Source organism: Dicentrarchus labrax, unplaced genomic scaffold (genome assembly GCF_905237075.1).
Source record: "Dicentrarchus labrax unplaced genomic scaffold, dlabrax2021, whole genome shotgun sequence".
Classification (NCBI taxonomy): domain Eukaryota; kingdom Metazoa; phylum Chordata; class Actinopteri; family Moronidae; genus Dicentrarchus; species Dicentrarchus labrax.
In genome coordinates, this window is record NW_026136715.1 from 20,310,976 (window position 1) to 20,331,472 (window position 20,497).

The window sequence follows — 20,497 nt, forward strand, 5'->3', positions numbered from 1 at the left end:
AAAAGACAAGAGTAATAAAACTTTATTAAAACACATTTCCTGCTTATAATTTAAGTGTATGAGTTCAAGAGCACGGAGGCCTATCTGGTTCTCAGGCAGACAATCAGACAGAGCAGTGGGAGTGGTTTACCATCCACACTGCTCCCCTTCTTCACCCTGCCTAATTAATTAACACGCTTAACAAGTTCATAGTTAACGAGTTCAGCCTGAACACTACCACTAATTGGCCATGTCAAACTGCATGAGTCCCCTGCTAATTATCTCTTTGATTGGGGCTTCATAGAGTTAATTAGCCAATTAACCACTTCAGTCTGCCAGTTCGGTCTCACTGTGGCTTATGCCTCTGATTTTGGGTGAGGAAAGATTAGAAAGTATACTACTGTCTGTTTCACTTTCTTTCTGAAGAGCATAATGTGGTAAATGGGAAAGCTGTCTTAATAATGTATAGGAGAGAGAGAAACAGTAAGTACAGGAAGGGAAAGGAATGGGTCAAAAGGTTAGAGAAGCAGTTCTCGTTCCTTAAGGTCGGCAGTTTAAATCCTCAGAGCAGCAAACTTCTGAGAGGGAAACATGATCGAGATTCCTTAGTGAAACCAAATGGGACAGCTAGAAGCTAACGTAGCACAACTGTCCCTCATTTGGTCCCCATGAGGAATGCTAACAATGAGAACAAGCCTTTGTAGGCAAACTGAAGTCCAGCCATAGATACTTGTGGCTGCAAGTGCCACAATGTAGAAACACATTGTGAAATGTGTGTGATCCCTTTCGCGCTGAACACACCCCTGTTAAGAATCCTTTTGATATTTCCAATCCATATTTGTGTGGTCGATCTCTCAGCACAGTATCCTGAAATGAATTTAAACGAAAATCTTTGCAGTGACAACATACAAAATGATCTCCATGTAATTAAGCTTTTCATAAAATGAACATGTGGGAATGCTGTGTCCTCTTCACTGCACTGTCAAATAATCCTTGATCATAATTTTTTCATATGAAGTAAGGTAGTCTCTGCACTGTCTGCATTCTCAGCACAGTCAACATTTCAGTGTCTGTGCACCATTCAAGAAATGTTATGACCATATATATATTAATTAATAATTCATTTTGGGAATGGTGCCAAACAGGTGCAGCAGTACTCAGCAAGCATGCATTAAAATTAAAAGTGCCTGAAGGTCACCAACTATAAAACAACAACAACAAAATCATTCACTACAGCATTAAAATGTAATTGCGTCAGTGAGGATCAACAGATTTGGATTTGATGATACTTAATAAAATGACAGATGGGATTGGCTACAAATCCAAGGCAGCTTTGGCTCACTTCATTTCCTAAAGTGACAACAGATCTGAAGTATTGTCATCTTCTTAGTTACACCATGTAAGATCTGACCCAGGAGGGTGATGAATGAGGCGCAAATACACAACTGCCTGTGCTTAACCTGAATTCATTTGCCAGAGAGAAAAAGAACGCTGCAAATGTGCAACCTTTAGCTTTTGGCTAAATTTACCATATTGTGTAGATTCACTACATGGTGTTGGCCATGTAAAATGGTCTGTATTTCCATATGCATTTATTCTGCGTATGCCCTGCAGTTTCCCCATGAGCAGCTGTTATACTTTAAAACTAATCTATACTAAAACATTGAAAACAAAAATCTAAAACAGCTGTTTAGGTTTCTTCAAACTATTGCCTTTTGAGCAACGGAGCCAGATTGCAGTGGTAGTAAGTATAATCAGTAAAAAGTGAAACCTGCACCTGTAAATGGCCTCAGCCCTACTGTAGCTCATCATCCTCTCAAGAACTAGCATATAATCCAGGATTTGAGACCACTTAGGAAGATGACAGATGGGATTGGAAACAAATCCCCTTATCCTCAGCTCAATTCATTTCCATAAGTGTCAACATGACTGAAGTCTTGTAGTGAAACAAGAAGTCATGGCAAAGAGAGATTCGACGAAGGAGTTTTGTGAATTAAACAAGAAACAAGCAGCCTCCATGACTCAAAGATGATCCGCCAGTGTATACTGCAATGTATTTATTCTGCAATGCAACAATATTGCAATTCAGCAACCATACCGAGTGTTTGTTGTCAGCAGTTTGGGGATATGGGGGGGGGGGTGTAGATGAGCATGTGTTTAAAGATAAAGTCACCATAGACATTTACTGTGAAGGGATCTGAAATCCCCTGCTAGTTCTTGCATACGTGCAGTGCACAAACATGCACACACACTAAAAGATGCAAATGAACAAACAGTCTCTGAAGAATGCAATACACACACCAAGAGAAGTAAGCAGCAAGAAGCTAATAAGCTTCACTGTGTGTGGCACTGTCATAGTGAGAGGATTCATACACATACACACTCGTACACATACACAGGGGAACAGATTAGAGGATATTGGGTGTCACATATCCCCCCCCCCCCTCCCTCTCTCTCTCTCAAAGAGGGTAGTGGTAGTACAAATGCTTACTCTACAGTAAGCTAAATAGAGAGTGTGAGACAGAGAGCCAGATCATGAGAATGACAGTTTAATTGGCCAAGAGAAGAGAAGAGTGTGAACGTGTCAATGAGAGAGAGGTGAGAGAGGAAGACAGAGAAAGAGTACGCCAACAGTGGGGTGTATGGGAGTTTTTCATGGGAGAAAGAATGCAGTCAGGAATTCTTTTAATTGTCCGAACTCCGCCTCAATGCTTAGCCTAGTCATCCGTCCTAGGCACACACACACACACACACACACACACACACACACACACACACACACACACACACACACACACTGTAGTGTATACATCCACATACCAGTCATTCTGTCTGCACAATGCTCCATTGCCAACTTCCATAAGACTCCATCTTTTCCAGGCCAACCTGCACTCAGCTCTGGATGCTATAAAGAAAAATAACTTCATGTAACTTCACAGGAAAGATCACAAAAATATGTCTAAATATTTTACGTTTTTAGCTTTCCTGTTAACTGCTATTCTTTTTATGAAAAACAGAGTTGTTTTTGTCAAATAAAGCCAAACTTCATTAAAGGTTCTGGATGTTTTCATCCATTTTATATCAACCTAATATTTTTTAAAGTTTAAAACATTGATTTTCAGCTATTCTGCATGAGCAATTTACACTGAGTAGCAAAGTCAGTACCAAAGGAAATAGTTTAATGCTCATACAGTGGCGAAATATGGAGGTTGAGGTGTCTCACAGGTATGTAAGCATTTATTATATGTCACCTTTGCTATACTATAAACTACTCCCATACAAATAGTCAGTTTAACTGTGACTCATTCCCTTCAATCATAGCCTTAATCTTAAAGGCATCCTGTGTACTGTCACAATTTTACTCACCAAATACAGTGTGTAATGGAGCTTAACAAAATTGTTAAATGTGTTTCCTTCCTTTTTTTTTTTTGTATTGCCCATATCTATTTTTACATTGGCTGGCAGTCTTCTTCTTCTTTCCAGCCTTTTGCTGCCAAATGTTTTTAAAATATTCTCGTACCATAAATCAGTACAGCAGATTTCTTACACAACCTGACACAGTGGCACAAATGCAGAATGTTAAAGGTTGTCAGTAGTGTGACGGATTCATTGATATACAAAAAAGATAACATCAGGATTTTTAATAAACTTTAATCAACAGCCTTGATGAGGCCATGTTGCAACCATCAGTCAGCTGGCTCTGATCAGCTGTCACACAGTAGCGCAGCATCTTAGTTACTCTCGAACATTCAGCTCTTCCTGTAGTTTATCTTGGCCTCCCTCTTCACAGCTGTCCTCCTCAAAGCTGCCCTTGGGGTAGGATTCACTTTGCCCAGGTGTGTTCCTCTGTGTGTGCTTTTGTGTGTGGGTGTGTGTGTGTGTGTGTGTGTATGTGTGTGTGTGTGTGTGTGTGTATATATGTGTGTGTGTGTGTGTGTGTGTGTGTGTGCGTCTGTGTGTGTGTGTGTGTGTGTGTGTGTGTGTGTGTGTGTGTGTGTGTGTGTGTGTGTGTGTGCGTGTGTGTGTGTTCTAGAGTTACCGAGGGGCCCCTGAGTACAGCTGTCTCAGATCTCGGTGAATCAATGAAACACAACACTGGCAGATAGTTGACAATTTCTGTTGACACACTGTCATTATACACTCAGTTTAATGCTGAGAAGAGCACATCTATTTAATAATAACATTTACTGTTTTTAAGATACAGTTTGATTATAAATTGAAGTGAAACTCAAGTGAAAGCATAAACAGATTCATGCACCTGTACGTCATAAATTAAAAGATACAGCTCTGTTATACAAAAAAAATGCACACACACACACACACACACACACACACACGCACACACACGCACAATACAGACACAGAGGCGACAGCCACAGAAACCTGACATCAGATGTCACCTTGTGATGTCGCTCTCTCCTTTGTGTCTGTCTCTTTTCCATTTTCTGCCACACACTCCACTCCACTATCTCTCTCGCTTTGTCGCAGGAGTTCATGTTTCAAAGGGGGAAATTACCTTATTCATACACAAGACACACAATACCAACAAACCATCAGTCATGCCCTACAGCGCTGCTTCTCCCTGCCCGTCTTCCAACCTCCGCTCCCTTCCATAATGAGAAGACAGCTCTGCTGCTGCTTGGCACTGCTCGCCAACAGCAGCCGAGAGGAGGAATGAACTTTTATGACTGGAAGAGAGATAACCTAAACAAAGGAAGGGCATTCAGAGGAGAACATAGTGTTTAGACCTTCAGAGTTGAACAAACTGCACTTTTCTCTTCATCAGTTCTTTCCTGTTTCCTTCCCACTTCTTTATCCTCCTCTTCTCTCTCTTTATTCTATTCTTGCCTCTCCTTGTCTCTTCTCTATGTACTTCTGTCTTGCCTTTTCCTCTCCTGTTACTTGTTCTTGGTGCTTTTATTATTTAGCACCTGTCCACCATAGAACAGAAAATCTTGTCATGCGAACCGTCTGACGTAGAAGCACACACACATACACAAACACACACACACACAACACGTACACACACACATACCCAGTAGAACTGTGACAGAACCACACACTTCTGGATGCTGACACACACAGACCCACATATACAGGGTTCCAGATACTGTACACATGAACACACCACACACACCCCTCTGAAGTTTCTGATGCACATTAGCTAATGTGGAAAGACGGCTGGGCTGAATTACCACTACACCTAATGACTATTTCATGTCAGGATGAGAGGAAGAGCAGAGAGCAGGACGAGAGGCCAGAAACTGAATACAGAGTTGGATTCAGCAGATTTAACTGTGCTTACTTGCTTTTCTTTCTGTCCTTCTTTCTTTGTCTTTTACCATAATAAACTAATCTCAATCTATGAATGGAGGGGGGGTTTGTCTGACAGGCTTGCTGGTAATCGCTGTGCATTGATTTTGCCACGAGAAACAAACCAACAAAGGTTAAGGCTTAAATCTTGGTTTAAACCAAATCAAACTTTCAAAGTGGATTACACCGAATCTAAAACTGATTTAAATAAAATAAATGTATTGCAGTTTAAGCATTTGTTTGGATTCAGTCTGATTACTAAGCAAGGATTAATCCTTATAACCTTGATATGAAGTGGTTTGAATTTTAAAACTGAGCAGTTTGGAGCTGGTGGCCACCTGCAGCTGCTCTGTCAGGCTCCTGCTGGGCTCCTGAGCCAAATTAATAATCTTTGGATGTTGAAAACACGGAGGGATGACCTTTGGGGACTTGAGCAGCCTCCTGGCTCCTTTACGTCTCTCATTTTAATACTGTTGTTCACCTCCCACACCAGTGTCAGAACAGGCTTGGTATCTTCATCATCAAAGTCCTCCAATTCAAACTCCCAGAGCTAAGGTTTATGTGCTGTAATTGTTTATTACATTTACATTATATTGAATTTACAACCCCAACAAAAACATTGCTCCTTTAAATTATCATGACACTGTTTAATGACAAACAACTAATCATTTTGTAGATTTCTTGTTTTTCAGGGGAACAAACAAAAGTAACACTGATTTCAGAAAATTTAATAACATTAAGTTGGTATATTGGAGTCAACCCAGTTATTTATAATAATATTTTTGCTATCCATACTGAATGAAAATGTGTATATGTATTTGTACTTTAAGATAATCATCAATCAATCAAAGCTGTCAATTTGGTGTATTTTTCTGTAAGACAATGGTTTAAAATTCCCAAACATAGCACTTTAATTTTGTTGCACTCCCACCGAAGGTGTAGTAGAAGAGTTCATCAGTGTTCTCTATGAATGTCAAGTAGAAACTTTTTTGGAATAAGACTGCAACATATATTTTGATTGCTGACATTTACTGTTGACTATAGTTATACTATTACATGAAGCAATGTAAAGTGCATTAACTCAGATATTTATCCTATGTAAGTAGTAGTCAAAGGGTACCTTAGTAATTAAGCATGTGCATTTATTACCACAGAGTTTGCCAAAAAAAGCACCATAGTGTTGTTGAGCCAGTTTATCTTGGTGACAGATGAACTGACAACTTTACAGGATGTATGACAGGACCTCACATAAAGCACAGTGAGAGATCATAACACACAGCATGGTATGGAAGTGGTTTTACTTCTACACCCTACAGTTCATTGGCTTTCAGAGAGGTCTTGCTTACTTGGCAAATAATTGTGGCTGACATTTTTTTTATCTGTTCAGGAAGTGAGCATCAGTGTGTCACTGTGTAGTTACACCCTGCTGTTAAACCTCCACTTCCAGACAGCAGCCCTGCAGGACTCAAGGACTGATGACAGGTTTTGAGGACGGTGTGTGTGTGTGTGTGTGTGTGTGTGTGTGTGTGTGTGTGTGTGTGTGTGTGTGTGTGTGTGTGTGTGTGTGTGTTTCCTATTCATCACATTATGTTGTCTTAATCTGTCTCATGGACATAACTTGGTCCCCACAAGGAATAAATATGCATTGTAGGGTTGTTTTTAGGGTTAAAGTTGTAAGGTTAGGGTTGGGGTTGGGGGCATGTACGGCTGTGGTTAAGGTAAGCCTGTAAAAATATCAGTTTATAAAATATCAAATATCAACCCCTGATGTACATAAATATATATATTTACATGCAACAATGCATTAAAAGTCTACTGTCACACATTAACCACTTGGTTAAACTCAAATATTTCATTAGTTGGATTTTGGGATCATAGCAGAAACACACAGATAACTTGTTTTGGAAATAATGGATACCTAACATAGAATATTATAGCTTAAAAAGCCTTTGGGACCTAAACCCTCACTGACATTTTGTGGCTATTTTTAGCCAATGTCATGATCCAGCCATCATCTGACTGACAACCACAAGCGGCTTTAGCTGTATTTTTAAACTTTTAAACACAAAAGTTGTTGATGTTAGATGTTAAGATGATAAGATGTTGAAATAATAAGCACACATACTGATTTTACATGTTCAGCATGAGTTCTTGCACTCTTTTATTCCCATATACCATAAGAGTTCACTGAAAGTATAAGCACTGCCAGCTTTAGGTATACGTATACATCATTTCTGTGTGTAGAGTGAAGGTGTGTCCAGGTATGTAGGTGAAACCAATTGTTGTTCAGCATGTCACAGCCTGCTATGTTTTTTCCTCCACTTATATTTCCTGCACACAAAGTTAACTCCCTGCAGAATGCTGGTCACTAATTATGTCTCTGGCTTTCATCTATCACCATTACTGTCAGGAGACAGACGGAGCCATGCATGCACACAGAGGAATACACACTCAATACCTGATAACACCAAATACAGATGCTTTTCAGAAATTACGATTTTTTTTCTCTGTAGACATATTCAAAAACTTTTCCTCCCTCTTCCATTCCCTTCTGCCTGTATTTCACCTCCCTCCCCCATTCTCTTCTTCCTGATTGTCCTTTTTTTTCTTTCTCCTTTTCCTCCTTCCCTGCTTCTGTCAGTAGTCCCATTCAACATGTAAGTAATCAATCAAATGTATTGTCCCACATCACAAACACAACCATTAAAATGCATGCAGTTCATATATGTGCACAATAAAATGTATATGTGCAGTATGCAGGAACAGACTCTCCCCCTTTAATCAACATGAGAATTCATATTCTAGGTGGTCATCAAAAGCACACACACACACACACACACACAAAGCCACGGCTAATGAGGGATGCAGTGAGCAGTATATAAGCATATGGGGCCTGAAGCATGAAAGACTTTGCTGTTTGAAGCCCCCTCACCCACACATAAGACACCAGCCATTTCTCCCCTTGTTCCAGTTCATAATCAGTGGTCACATCAAAGACTGTCAGCTCTGTATTTGAGGATGGTAACATTTCATTCCTGCCAATAAAAACAGGTTTGGATTTTTTATCTAACTTCACTGTGTGTATAGTTCAGCACCACTAGCAACAGAAGGTATGAGAGAAAGGGCTTGTGACAAATGTCTCAGATGGGACAGTAAGCAGTCACATCCTTAAAGGTCCAGTGTGTAATATTCATAGGTTTCATTAGTGTACAATCACAGCAACCTATTTTTGTTACCTTAGAATGAGCCGTTTTGATCTACAGAGGAAGCAGGTGCCTTATTTTATGCAATCCTCTCCTTGTGATCACTTTAAGTCTTGAATATACTGAGCCAACAAAAAATATAACACAAATAAAAATTGCAGACTGTCTGTGGCGCTGGGTCAATATGTGGCCTGAAACAAATCTAAGGGAAACACTTGACACTATGTGGACAGACCAATAATAAACAAGGGGAATCCCTCACTGGTTTCCCACCCATGAACTGTACAAATTTGTTTCTCTTAGCAGCGGTTGTCTTTTCCTATGTCCTTCACATCTTTTCTGGACCTCATGATATTTTCCACCAAGGTCAAGGAAAAGCCATCTAAAGGTGAATTTAGAAACTGTACATTTTGATATGAACTTTTGTTCTTTAAAAGTCAAAAAACTACCTTATGTTGGATCAAAAGGTAAATGCATCTGGGGCCCATTATGTTTCTGTAATGGTACATCTGTGGAAAATTTTATGCAAAAATGTACCTCTTCTGTACGTTGGAAAAAAAAAACTATATGTATAAAAAGGTACTATCAGTCCAACCGGTTCTTACTTGTTATTTAAAAATAGGAATGCCTTTTCCAACCCTCTACAAATACAAAAAACAGACCTGAAATCTTTCCACATACTGTATAGTAGGTAACAACTCTCTACGTGTCAAATGTCTTTTCCACAAGACCAGCCGACCCCGAGCCTCCAGCTAAAATACCTTATCTGTCCATCTGAAAATACCATTTTACTAATGGCCACAGCTACTGCTACATACCAAACATGCTTCTTGCACAGAAGCTGTCAAGATGCCTGACTTGTGCTGTGCTGCTATTACTGTGTGTATACTTGGTGTTGTGTGTGTGTGTGTGTGTGTGTGTGTGTGTGTGTGTGTGTGTGTGTGTGTGTGTTTATTTTGTTGTTTTAATTTTAGCCACTGTATCTTGAAACCCCTCCTTGGGTCAACGCTCTTGCAGTTTACTCCACCTCTCTTTTATAGAGATATTAACACACAGCACCTTCAACGCTTTTCTCAAGTATTACTGCAGTCTTTGTCTGCAGTTAGTTGCTCAAAAAACAGACACATGCACACACTGTAACCATTTAAATTATATGCATTGGATTTATGATGCATGCACACATGGAACCTGTGCAGATGTCCACTAATGCATTCAGACAGACTGAACAGTATCTTATAAATAGCAGTGCAGTATAAACACTATTTATACCTTTATAGGTTCACAAAGTCTATTTTTTTACGTTGTTTGGTGTACACCAAGTGCAAAATCTCAAATTCTCAATCTGAGCACGTTGGAGACTTTTTTGATTATTTTTCTGATTCTGAACTGTGATACAATCAATAACAAAATGTCTTTGTTCTCCATCTGTCTGCTTGTTAGTGGGATGGGAGGCTGGGTTTATAGACACACACGTGTGTGTGCACACACACGTGCAAACACACGCACACACACACACACACACACACATACACATTGAGACACGCCCATCATGGTCCCCAGGTGCGGTTGGTGGAGATGGAGGCTCTCTGAAGGTGAACCCCATGGTGAGCAAAGGCGAGGTGCTGTGCTCTGTGAGTGTGTGTGTATCTGTCCTTTCATGTATTCAGTTGTCTATTATGTCTGTATTTGGGGCTGGGGCTGGCAGTCATGTAGACAGCGAAAAGAAAAAAATTGAGAGAGACTGATAGAAAGATGTAAGAAAGATACACAGAAAAATTCAAACAAATTCAAAAAACATGTTTCTTTACACACTTAAAGATATATGTGTCTGAGTCTGAACTGTAAAAAAGTGTAGAATATATAAAACTAAAAACAAATGAAAAAGGGCATAGATTGATAGAGACCGAGGGCATGAAGGGGGGGGTGATGTAGCTTTTATCTGGAGGAGGGGAAGCCAAATTAGAAATGTGGCATGATCCCCCCCCTCCTGGGACTGAGTCAATTAGCCTGCCTGGAGGAGCTGCCAAGAGGCTGGGGCTGGGGGATGGTGTCAGTAAAGAGGGTGTCAGTGGTGGTGGTGGTGGTGGAGGGCGACTGGTTGAGACAGGAGAGGCCAAGGGCGTAAGCAAGAGGGTTTTCATGGTAGGATGGGTGGTGGTGGCGGAAACATGGCTAATATAGACAAGATTGAACACTCAACATAAAGGCCCTGCTGGGCGTCTGGTATAATGTAATAGTAGATAAGGTGTAGATTAGTGATTGATACCTGCAGATGGAATATCAGAGCAACCATCTCATCAAGCCATACGATAATTATATTTGTTTGTTCAGTGTCTTAAAGAACTTGTGGGTAGGATTTAGTGGAATCTAGCAGTGAAGTTGCAGATTACAACTAATAGGCCTGGGTATGAGATGGCTGTGAGGTGTGTATGAGAAACTACAAGGGCTGCAAAACTTCTGTTTTGGCTACTACAGAAACATGGCAGTTCAACATGGCAGACTCCATGGAAGGCAACCCTCAAAATGGCTCACAAAAACACAATGATTCCTAAATTCAGGTGATTATACACTAATGGAAACATTAGTGGCAAACATCTGTTCAGCTATAAGTCATAATAGGCTTTGGTATTTTTTATAAATAAAAGCACAAATAATAAAACAAACTACTACTTTCCAACCTGGCTCTGATTGTTGGCTGCAACATGAAAACTGGGGTGTGAGGACACAAGAGAGGAAAGATGAAAAACAATGGAATGAAGGTCTGTTGGTGTAGGTGCGCCTGGCCGCAGCTGTACTGCAGATTTAAGAGGAGTGGATGGAGAGAGGATGGAAGTGCTGGCAAAATGCCAGTTTCTTACCAAGCATCTCATCCACAGACCATCTCAATCATTATTGTACCACATCATTACTGGCTATACAGGCTAGCCCCTACTGTAAATTGGCATCAAACTAGAACTAATGAAAATAATTTAGAAGAAACATCAGCTGTCCTGAAAATCTCTCTCTCTTTCTCTCTCTCTCTCTCTCTCTCTCTCTCTCTCTCTCTGATTTCTATAACTCTTTCTTTTTCCAACTGTGATCCCGAGCAGCTGCAGAACAGCGGTAAGCAGGATTACAGGTGGTGAGAAAGAGGAAGATCAGGAGGGAGGGCAAAGAGGAAGGGAAAGCAGGGGGTACATGAAGGAGAGCGACGGCCAGGAGGAGGAACAGGCCAAAGAAGGGAGGGGGGGATACAGAGAAGTTTGGAATTGTAAGGAAGGTGGAGGGACGAGGTGAAGGAAATGAAAAGGAGTAACAAAGGAATAAAGAAAGAGCAAAGGGTTCTGCCTCAAACTATCAACCATTAACCAACTTTTAAATCAAATACTGACGTACGTATTTAAAGGATTTTTTATGGGTGTGCAGCTTTGTGGCTCCTCCAGTCGTCTTCTCATGAGAGCATACTGGTCTCAGCCAAACCAGCAGATTTAGAGGAGGTTTGAGTAGAAAACTGTGTGTGTGTGTTGTGTTTATTTTACCAAATGACATACCAGACAGTGCTTGTGTGTGTGTGGTATCATCACCGGTGGCAGCAGAGGGTGGCAGGTGACTTGAGTGACAGGTTAAAGAGGGAAGGGGAAGGAGAGGAGGCTGTACTGCACGTGCTCAGTAGCGTGTCACCAGGCAGGACCGCGTCTCCTTCCTTATCTGACAGGCACACTGCAGAACAGCAAAATCCCCTGCATAAGCCCCTCGAGCACTCCTCTGGGACGTGTGTGTGTGTGTGTGTGTGTGTGTGTGTGTGTGTGTGTGTGTGTGTGTAGAGACAGAAACTGTTTCTGAAACTAAGGGTGCTTGTAGGTGTGTGATAATGTGTGTGTTTGTGTGTTTATGTGTGCGTGAGAGACAGGGATGGTGAGAATCTCGTTATTTTCCTATCTTCCTGTGCAAAGCCTCCTAATTCCACCTCACCTTCAACACTGCATGACCGCTCAAGGTGATAGGACAGGACAGGCTGGGACTCCAAAATCACACACACACACACACACACACATGCACACGTCTACACAAATGGAGAGTGCAATTACAGGTCAGCCTGGCAAAGGAGAGCCTGTTCTGCAACAGCACTGGACAGACCTGAGCATTGGAGGAAGAAAGAAGATATTAGGAAGGACAGGAAGGGTTTGTGTGTGCATGCATGTGAGGGGGAGGGTATAAGAAGGGGGAATGGAGGGTACGAAGGAAAGACGGGGAGCACAAAGACAATGTTGGAAAAATCTTTAGATAAGACCAAGCAGCTTTTAGCCACCTGGTGTGCAAAAATATACCATAATATAATGTGCATTCACCTCGTGGTATATTTAATGTGCTGTTTGTGCTAGACTTTAAAAGTGCAGTGTTTGACTACAGCTGGCTCTACATAATATTCATATTTTGAAATATAAGTGCCCATGACATCTTGTCTTGTCTAATCAGTTTGATTATTAACATATTCTTAGTTAGGTTGAAAATCAGCATTAAGAGACATGTGATATTATAAATCCCCAGAACAATAATAATCTGACACTGAAACGTGCACCATTACAAGAATGTAAATTGATGTTGTTTGCCTACTACAGTTCAAACCGAAGTATGTTACAGTCCAGTTCCTTTCTGTATCTAGTTTAATACCCAGATTTATTAATTAAAGCTCTCAAACCTTTTATCTTCTGTTTTTTATTACCAACGAGCAACTCTATGATGAAGTTATTTATAAGTTGTTACTCAAAATTTATGAAACAGATTCAGTCAGGCATGTGAAAGGATTTAGATTTTATAAAATGCAACTAAACCCCAACCCCAGTAATAGCACACATTTATATCTCTACCACTGGAGTAGAGGGGTGTGTGTGTGGTTAAGGCAGTCAGTATAAACACAAGGAATGATGAAGAGCATGAGTCTTGTCCAAGTCAAGTAGGGAGTGTGGTCTTATTGCGTGCCAAAAGAAATTTGCACAAACCTCGTCCACTAAATTGTTTTTTCTCTTTCTCCTGCAAGACTGTCTCTGTTTTATAGTACAAAGTGAAAGGAAGGAGAAACTAAATGCTTCTTTTTCTGAACTTCTGCAGCTATTTTGTGAAGTTTTGATGACTTCGTACATTCAGGTGACAAATAAGTTAATTTGATAGCATGATTTCCTCTCACTCATTGTTTTCCTTATTACACGTTTCACCAATCAAAACAAATTGCTTTTGTGAAACTGCACCCTCGGGCGGTAATAATGTTATCAAGAGCAGATCATTTGTGTACAATCAGGGAAGTGGCTTGACATTGATCATGACCATCTTGTGTACTCACACTGTCAAATAATTTGGGTTAGAGTTTTTTAACCTGGGAACACTGAGAAAAACTAAAGAGAAAGAGCATCACCTATTTATTTCTTCCCCCTGAACAGTCTTCAAACTAACCCAGGGAAAAACAATCTGATCACAAACCAGTTAACCCACTCGTCCAGGTTACACATCCGTCCACTCACTGTGAACAGTCCACTGATAGTGAACTGCGATTGATTGCTCTGTCCTCAGCCTAACCCTTACTTCAGGTCATCATCAGTTCTGATGGCCTTGGAGCCATGTTACCATTTACCATCCTGCATCTACAACATCTGTGCAGAAATAATCCTAATTAACCTCACTCTCATGTTTTGGGTCTCTGATGGATCAGTAGCCAGACGTCCTCAGATTAAACCAATTATGCAAAATTCAATCTGTCTATAGAGCTAGTCAGACATCATCACTTAGCTTTTCACTAATGTCGAGCCTTAGATGATCTCATACTGCAAGGACTCTTTTGTGTTTCCTTGGTTGGTCAGTTATGTTATCTGTGCTAACAAGGTATTATTTAAAGTGTGTAACATTTTGGAGGATCTATTGGCAGAAATGGAATATAATATTAATAGGTACAACCTGAAAATGAGAATTGTTTTGGTTTTGTTCCCTTCGAATAAGCCGTTTTTATTTACAGACACTGCGGGTCCTCTTCTACAGAGCCCGCCGGGTTTCACAGCCACTAGTTTCTTCTACACTCTTGGAAAGGGAGGGTGAGTCGAGGGAGTTGTAGTGCAACTACACTGCCTCCTACTGTTTTTTCACGACCACAGAAAATCTCTTTCCCCTGTAGCTAGCCTTTATCAGGACTTATTTTACAAAGTGAAGAAGACGTATGTTACGCTCTATTTCTCTTCACTTCTCTTCATGCTAACAAACATGTGACTATTACCCACAATCTTTACCTGAAACCTTGTATAGGAAGTCAAAGTTACACCTTTCACATTCTTTCACGCGTACTTAGACATGTCCAATTTTGGCGTCACTCCTCTTTCACATTCTCAGAAATCAACCATCCTGATTTATTTTTTGTGCAGCTTCCGGATTTTCTCTATTATCTTTTCTGGTCTCTTTACCTTAAAAGGTTGAGCTTGAACATCAGTTAAGGTGTTATCTCCACTTTTATCTACGCTAGAGTATCTAACGTCTACCTTTTTAACACAGTGATGAATTAGGGAAACTATCTTCTCTGACCTGAGGTTCAACTCTTTTGTTGTCCATCCATCCATGGGTTTGGGTTATCTACACATATCAAATGACACTTCTAAAACATGAGATCTATTATCTTCCACAGTATCTTATATTACATCCATAGTTAACATTCTTGCCTATGGGTTATCATGCACACACTTTTCTGAATGAATTGTGATAATGAAAGAATCACTAACTGTAACAAAAACCTTTTATTAAAGGTTTAATGACAGCTGCTATGAATTCAATATTACTTTAAATAGTAAATGCTGGTGATCAACTTATAAAGATATAATATGTAACATTATGTTCTGTAGTTTTACCTTTTATCTATTTATCTATATTTGAAAAATGTCATTATTTTAGCATACTGTGTTTGTTTTTTCTCCCTTTTTGCTTCACTTTCTGAAGTGAAAGAATATTGCTCCCCACTAGAGGACCCAGTTTCCTGTAAACTGCCGATAAACAGTGCTTTAATGTAGCAGGCAGATGCGTGTGAATGCCATATTAAAGTGAAAATCAGTTTGAGTAAAAATCTAGTTTTGAAATCTGTAAAAGTCAGACTACAATTTCCCTTCTCTTAAATACTCATGGTATGCATGTAAAATGTCACATGTAGCACAGAACTACTGAAAAGGGGTTTCATGTATTGTGCATGTAACACACACAGAAAATCTATAGTTGCACACAAGCTCTCGCTCACTCATGCACACACACTCACAAACAGCACCAGTCATTAGCCACCACTTCCAAATCAAGGCCAAGTATCATGTTCTTTTTTAAATCATAAGGATTGAAAAAGAAAACAAAAAATAAATAAATAAAAGAAACTGATGAAAGTTTGATGCTAACAGCCTTTTGCTTTTTATTTGAATGAGGGAACAACCTCCGCTCCAGTCTGTCCCCTCTGGCTATATGGGAAAAAGTCAATATTTCAAGAGAGCAGAGACACTCATTAAATATTTCAAACAAAGGAAAACTGACATTGCTGCCCAGTCTCTCGTGCTCTCTCTATACCTAGCCTCACCAGTTCATACCTTAGGTTTCTACATTCTTCACGCCATACTTCAAACACATCTAGAGAGAAAATGGCAAACAGGCAACCAAGACAGAGCTAACATTGACAGTCCAAGAGAAGATATCTATCCTGTGGTCCACAGACACATTGTACCATTATGTTCTGCTTTACACATTTTTCACCTACTTTCTGCTGACCTAGTAGTTATTTCAGGCTGACAAAAGGGTTAAGTGAAAGGTTAATGGGCTTTTCCGCTGAGGAAGGGTTGAGATGAGGGTTAATGGGTTTTAAGGTGTGGCAGTGGATCAGTGTATAGCCACCTTAACCATAAAGTTACCTTGGTGGTCAATTCATCACCATGCAATCAGCGAACCCACCTTGAACCCACATGAGCTGTTAGGTTAAATAAATGTCCACTTTGCTGCTCTCTGATGTAAAATGATTGAACACAAGAGCGAATGTGACCATGGTGGAAGCTATTATATGTATGCTGTTCTATACACAGTGTCTACCCTGGGAAAAAATCCTTTGACACACAGGAAGTGATATGTTTTGCATTTGCATCAGCTGCAGTGTATGTTGAATATATAGAAGAAGCTGAGTAAATAGCATGAGCAGCAATAACAACCTACAGACACCTACAGAAACTCAAGAACATCCAAGATGAAAGATGGCGTACCTTGATTCATGTCTTGGTGGATTTTATTGGACATGACCTGAAGTTCCACCTTTGGTCACTACAATAAAATCTCCACACACTGCAGCACTGTAAAGAAGGGGCGGAGGCCTACACAGGCCACAATGTCTGCTACCAAAGAGTAGTGCAAACACAGACAAAGATTGTTTTTTTAATCATTAAACTATTTCTCTGAGGTAGAACTACCCTGAAGGGAGAAATAATGCCACTGGTTGTAATAAAGAGTTACTTTTCAGGCTACGCAGGCTAACAACATTTTTTATGTACAAATATGGCAACTGTCTATCTAGGCTAGTTAGCTAGCTAGCTTTAAGCTAATTACCTTGCCAACTTTTCAAATCATGATGCCATTACCATATTTTTGATTCAATTTGTAATTTGTTGTCATTCAAGATTGCTACTTCACAAATTTGCACTTTGATGTTTTTTAAAAATATTTTTAACTAATGTACAATCCAGTCATTGATCTTAATCAGACTGATCAGCATGGGGATCTCACTTTTGTGGCTCCTTCAATGTTTGGAACTTTTTTGAAGATTTTTTGGAATTTAAGTAAATTTATACTGTTTTTATTCGAACACTATAGTAGCCACAATAATGTCACTCTGTCTGAAAAGAGTGCTACACGAATTTAGCATTGCCCTACAATGTTGGACTCACAATGAAAAAAAGCGATCAAAAGCGACAGAGCAGACCAACATTGCAACCTGACCCCCAACAGTTTGGTCGCAGATTTGAGTGTGTTATGCTGGTAGCAACTAAAGCAAAGAAAAAGATGGTGCTACAGAGGTCTGGTAAGCTCACTTCTTTTAACGCACGATGGCGACTTAAATGACATCGATTTGAGGCAATTTATCAGACTTTACATGGTTCCTTCTGGAGACACAAAAGTCTTTATGTAGCCTATCTGCAAACAGACGTTGATGTTTAAAATCAGTGGAGTTCCCCTTTAAAGATGCAAACAAAACCGAAAGGTTCAAGAAAAAGCCTTAATTTATGCTTGCAATCACTGTAAAGTTTTAAAGGAGTTTTCCTTTAAAACTATCAAGACATGTAAGTAAGATGTAACTAAACTAAATAAAGAACAAGACCTTTGTCTATGACCACATTATAATTAACACAAGGTAACTATCATGTAACACCTTGTTGGACCACCACTCGCTGCAAAGGTAAATTAAGGGTTAATGTGTGGTTCAGTGGTATGGTAATGGAAGGGTTACTGTGCGGTTTAAGGTGGGTTTGGGGTGGAGGGGTTATAAAGACCAGTGAGACCTGGGATTACAAGACTGAATGGCTGAGATGACAGACAACATGCACACCTGTGAGCCTCAAAACACATATACACCCACTCACACACAAAGCATTCTGGTGATAGCTGTGTAGAAATAAAGAAAATGCTGATTCCACAAAAGAGACCAGATATTTAAAGCTTTATAAAGGCAGATTCATTCTCATAAAGAAGATGAAGAAGAGAGGGGTGGGAGAAAGGATGAGAGCAAGGCAGAGTGGCATGGGATAAGCCTCTGTCATTAGTTGTGGGATTTCAGTGAAAACCTGCAGAAAAGGCAGAAGTAAATGAGATTATAGAACAAAAGTGGCAGAGTGTTTCAGGATGGAGGGTAGATGGAGGAGTGGAGGGATGAGGCACACAATAATCGCAGGTGTAAAAGGACCAAAGACTCCTAATCTTCTGTATGTCCACTGGTTTCTTTATTCACCACTGTTTTAAAATTCAAATAATGCTTTATTTTTTAAGTGCAAGATTCCTGCACAAAAAGCATTTAAAGGCAAAAACTGGACATATCAAAGCCCTAACATGTCTGTAGACCATATGTTCTCAAACTGAAATCATAACTTTGCAGTGTTACTTATCAATGCCAGCTGAAAAAGACAGATTCTCTGAAAATGAAATACTAATTCCCTCTAAATCCCACACTTCCACCGGTGGACCATCAGGAAATCCAACATCCAAGACAGACACTCTCCCTGATGCACGCAAACTCTTCTCTCTTCTCTCTTCTCCTCCTTTCCTGATTTATGCTCAGATTAAATCGCCCACTGATTAAATCCAGTTAACAAACCCACAAAATGTTCTCACTTGCACATACTCCCTCTAAAAATAGTCCAAAAGTCCACACTCATTCTGTCCAGCCAGGCTATAATGTTACTCAAAGAAATCACCCTAATGAACAACACAGATCTGAAACCACAAATACAGCAGAGTTGACAGAGCTGCATAATTCCAACACAAACACCTACACAGGGTATTCCCCAGCTTCAGTATTACTTCAAGAAACTGAAATCATTCCACTTTTTTTTCTCAGGTATTGAGAATAGTTGAATAAATTAATACATTCACACTTTTTACCCAAACACACAAACTACTTCCTGCATCAGTTACTCATTAAAGCCTCTAATAAATATCTTTACAAACATGGACATAGATCCTGGCAGGAAAGACAAAGACAGATACTGGAGTCACAGGGATTCTATCAGAAAATCAAAATCTCACCTTCATCAGCAGCTTCCTCCGCCTGCGTCCCGTTTCAGTCCTCAGCCCCTCCTCGTCACTTTCCCCTTGGCAGGTGCCATCATGGTCAAATAGTCCACAGGAAAGGGCTGGATGGGGCTATTCTCAATTTTCTCTCTCTCTCTCTCTCTCTCTCTCTCTCTCTCTCTCTCTCTTATACTCCCTCTCTGAGTCCTGTATCACCATGAGAAAAGCAGCATGTGTGTGTGTGTGTGTGTGTGTGTGTGTGTGTGTGTGTGTTTGTGTTTAAGTGTGTGTGTGTGTGTCTGTGCACACAACTCCAAAGGTCCCGGAATTCCTGAGTCCTGCGCTAAAGAGCAAGCGTGGTTGAGCTCCCTCTCTGTCTCTGCACTCCTTTTCTTTTTCCTCTCGCTCCCGGCCGGGCAGAGAGGAGGGGAAGACAGTCAGGGGGTGGGACGGAAGACAGAAGCTGCTTTCAGCCAACTGTTTCTCTATCTCTTCTTTCTCCCCCTCTTTCTCTTCCTCTCTGTTCTTCTCCCTGTGTCTCTTTCTTTTTGCCCAACTTTTACGCTCTGTCTTTTGGCTTGTTCTCTGTGACAGATACTCTTTCACTGCTCAGCAGGGCGTGAAAGCAAAGCTCTTTCTGTCATACACACACACACACACACACACACACTCACACCCTCCTCTTTCTTTCAACGCCACTCCCTCTGCCACAGTCCAGAGGTAAAGTCACTCCCTCGCTGTGTCACCCAGCCGCAGTCTCTTTCTCCTATTATGATTCAACATATCCTCAGAGGTTTGGTACTATGTGGGTCCATGTGTCTGTGTGTTTCTTAGTGATCCAGCACCTTTTTATGGCTGGTCTAGTGATGATAAGGAGCAGTGTGTGACTGGGATAAGGGTGGACTTAACACTTGAATTTAATTTCAGTTTGAAGTTCCTTTACAAAGTTCACACATTCTTTAAAATGTCAACTCACCCACAATTTCATTGTTCAACACATAAGGTGTTGTTTATACTCCTATTCTATTTTCCTTTAAGAAATGTTGGAGCTAAAAAAATAAAAAATTCAAGTGACAAGAGGACGAGGTTCAGACAGTAATAATCCTAGTAAAAGACCTAATCCTGATATCCTTGACCTAACCTATGCTTTGCAACTTGATGAAGAACAAAAAAAGCTACATTTACATGTAGAACAAATGCATAATTAGGGTTTTGGGGGAAACTTGAGTAAGATTTGTCTTGTATAAAAAAGA

The 20,497-nt window shown here is 40.2% G+C and overlaps 1 protein-coding gene across 2 annotated transcripts in view; it reads right to left on the bottom strand.

The window, feature by feature from the left end:
• Positions 1 to 19,884, bottom strand: part of sema3b (sema domain, immunoglobulin domain (Ig), short basic domain, secreted, (semaphorin) 3B) — a 71,217-nt gene extending 51,333 nt beyond the window's left edge. The window contains exons 1-2 of one of the 2 annotated variants that reach the window (XM_051424467.1): positions 19,260 to 19,884; positions 2,800 to 2,884 (exon numbers count right to left, since the gene is read on the bottom strand). The gene's annotated coding sequence lies outside the window, so the exon portion shown is untranslated. The remainder of the gene's footprint in view (positions 1 to 2,799; positions 2,885 to 19,259) is intronic. The other variant, XM_051424465.1, reaches the window with a different exon arrangement.
• Positions 19,885 to 20,497: the final 613 nt, after the last annotated feature.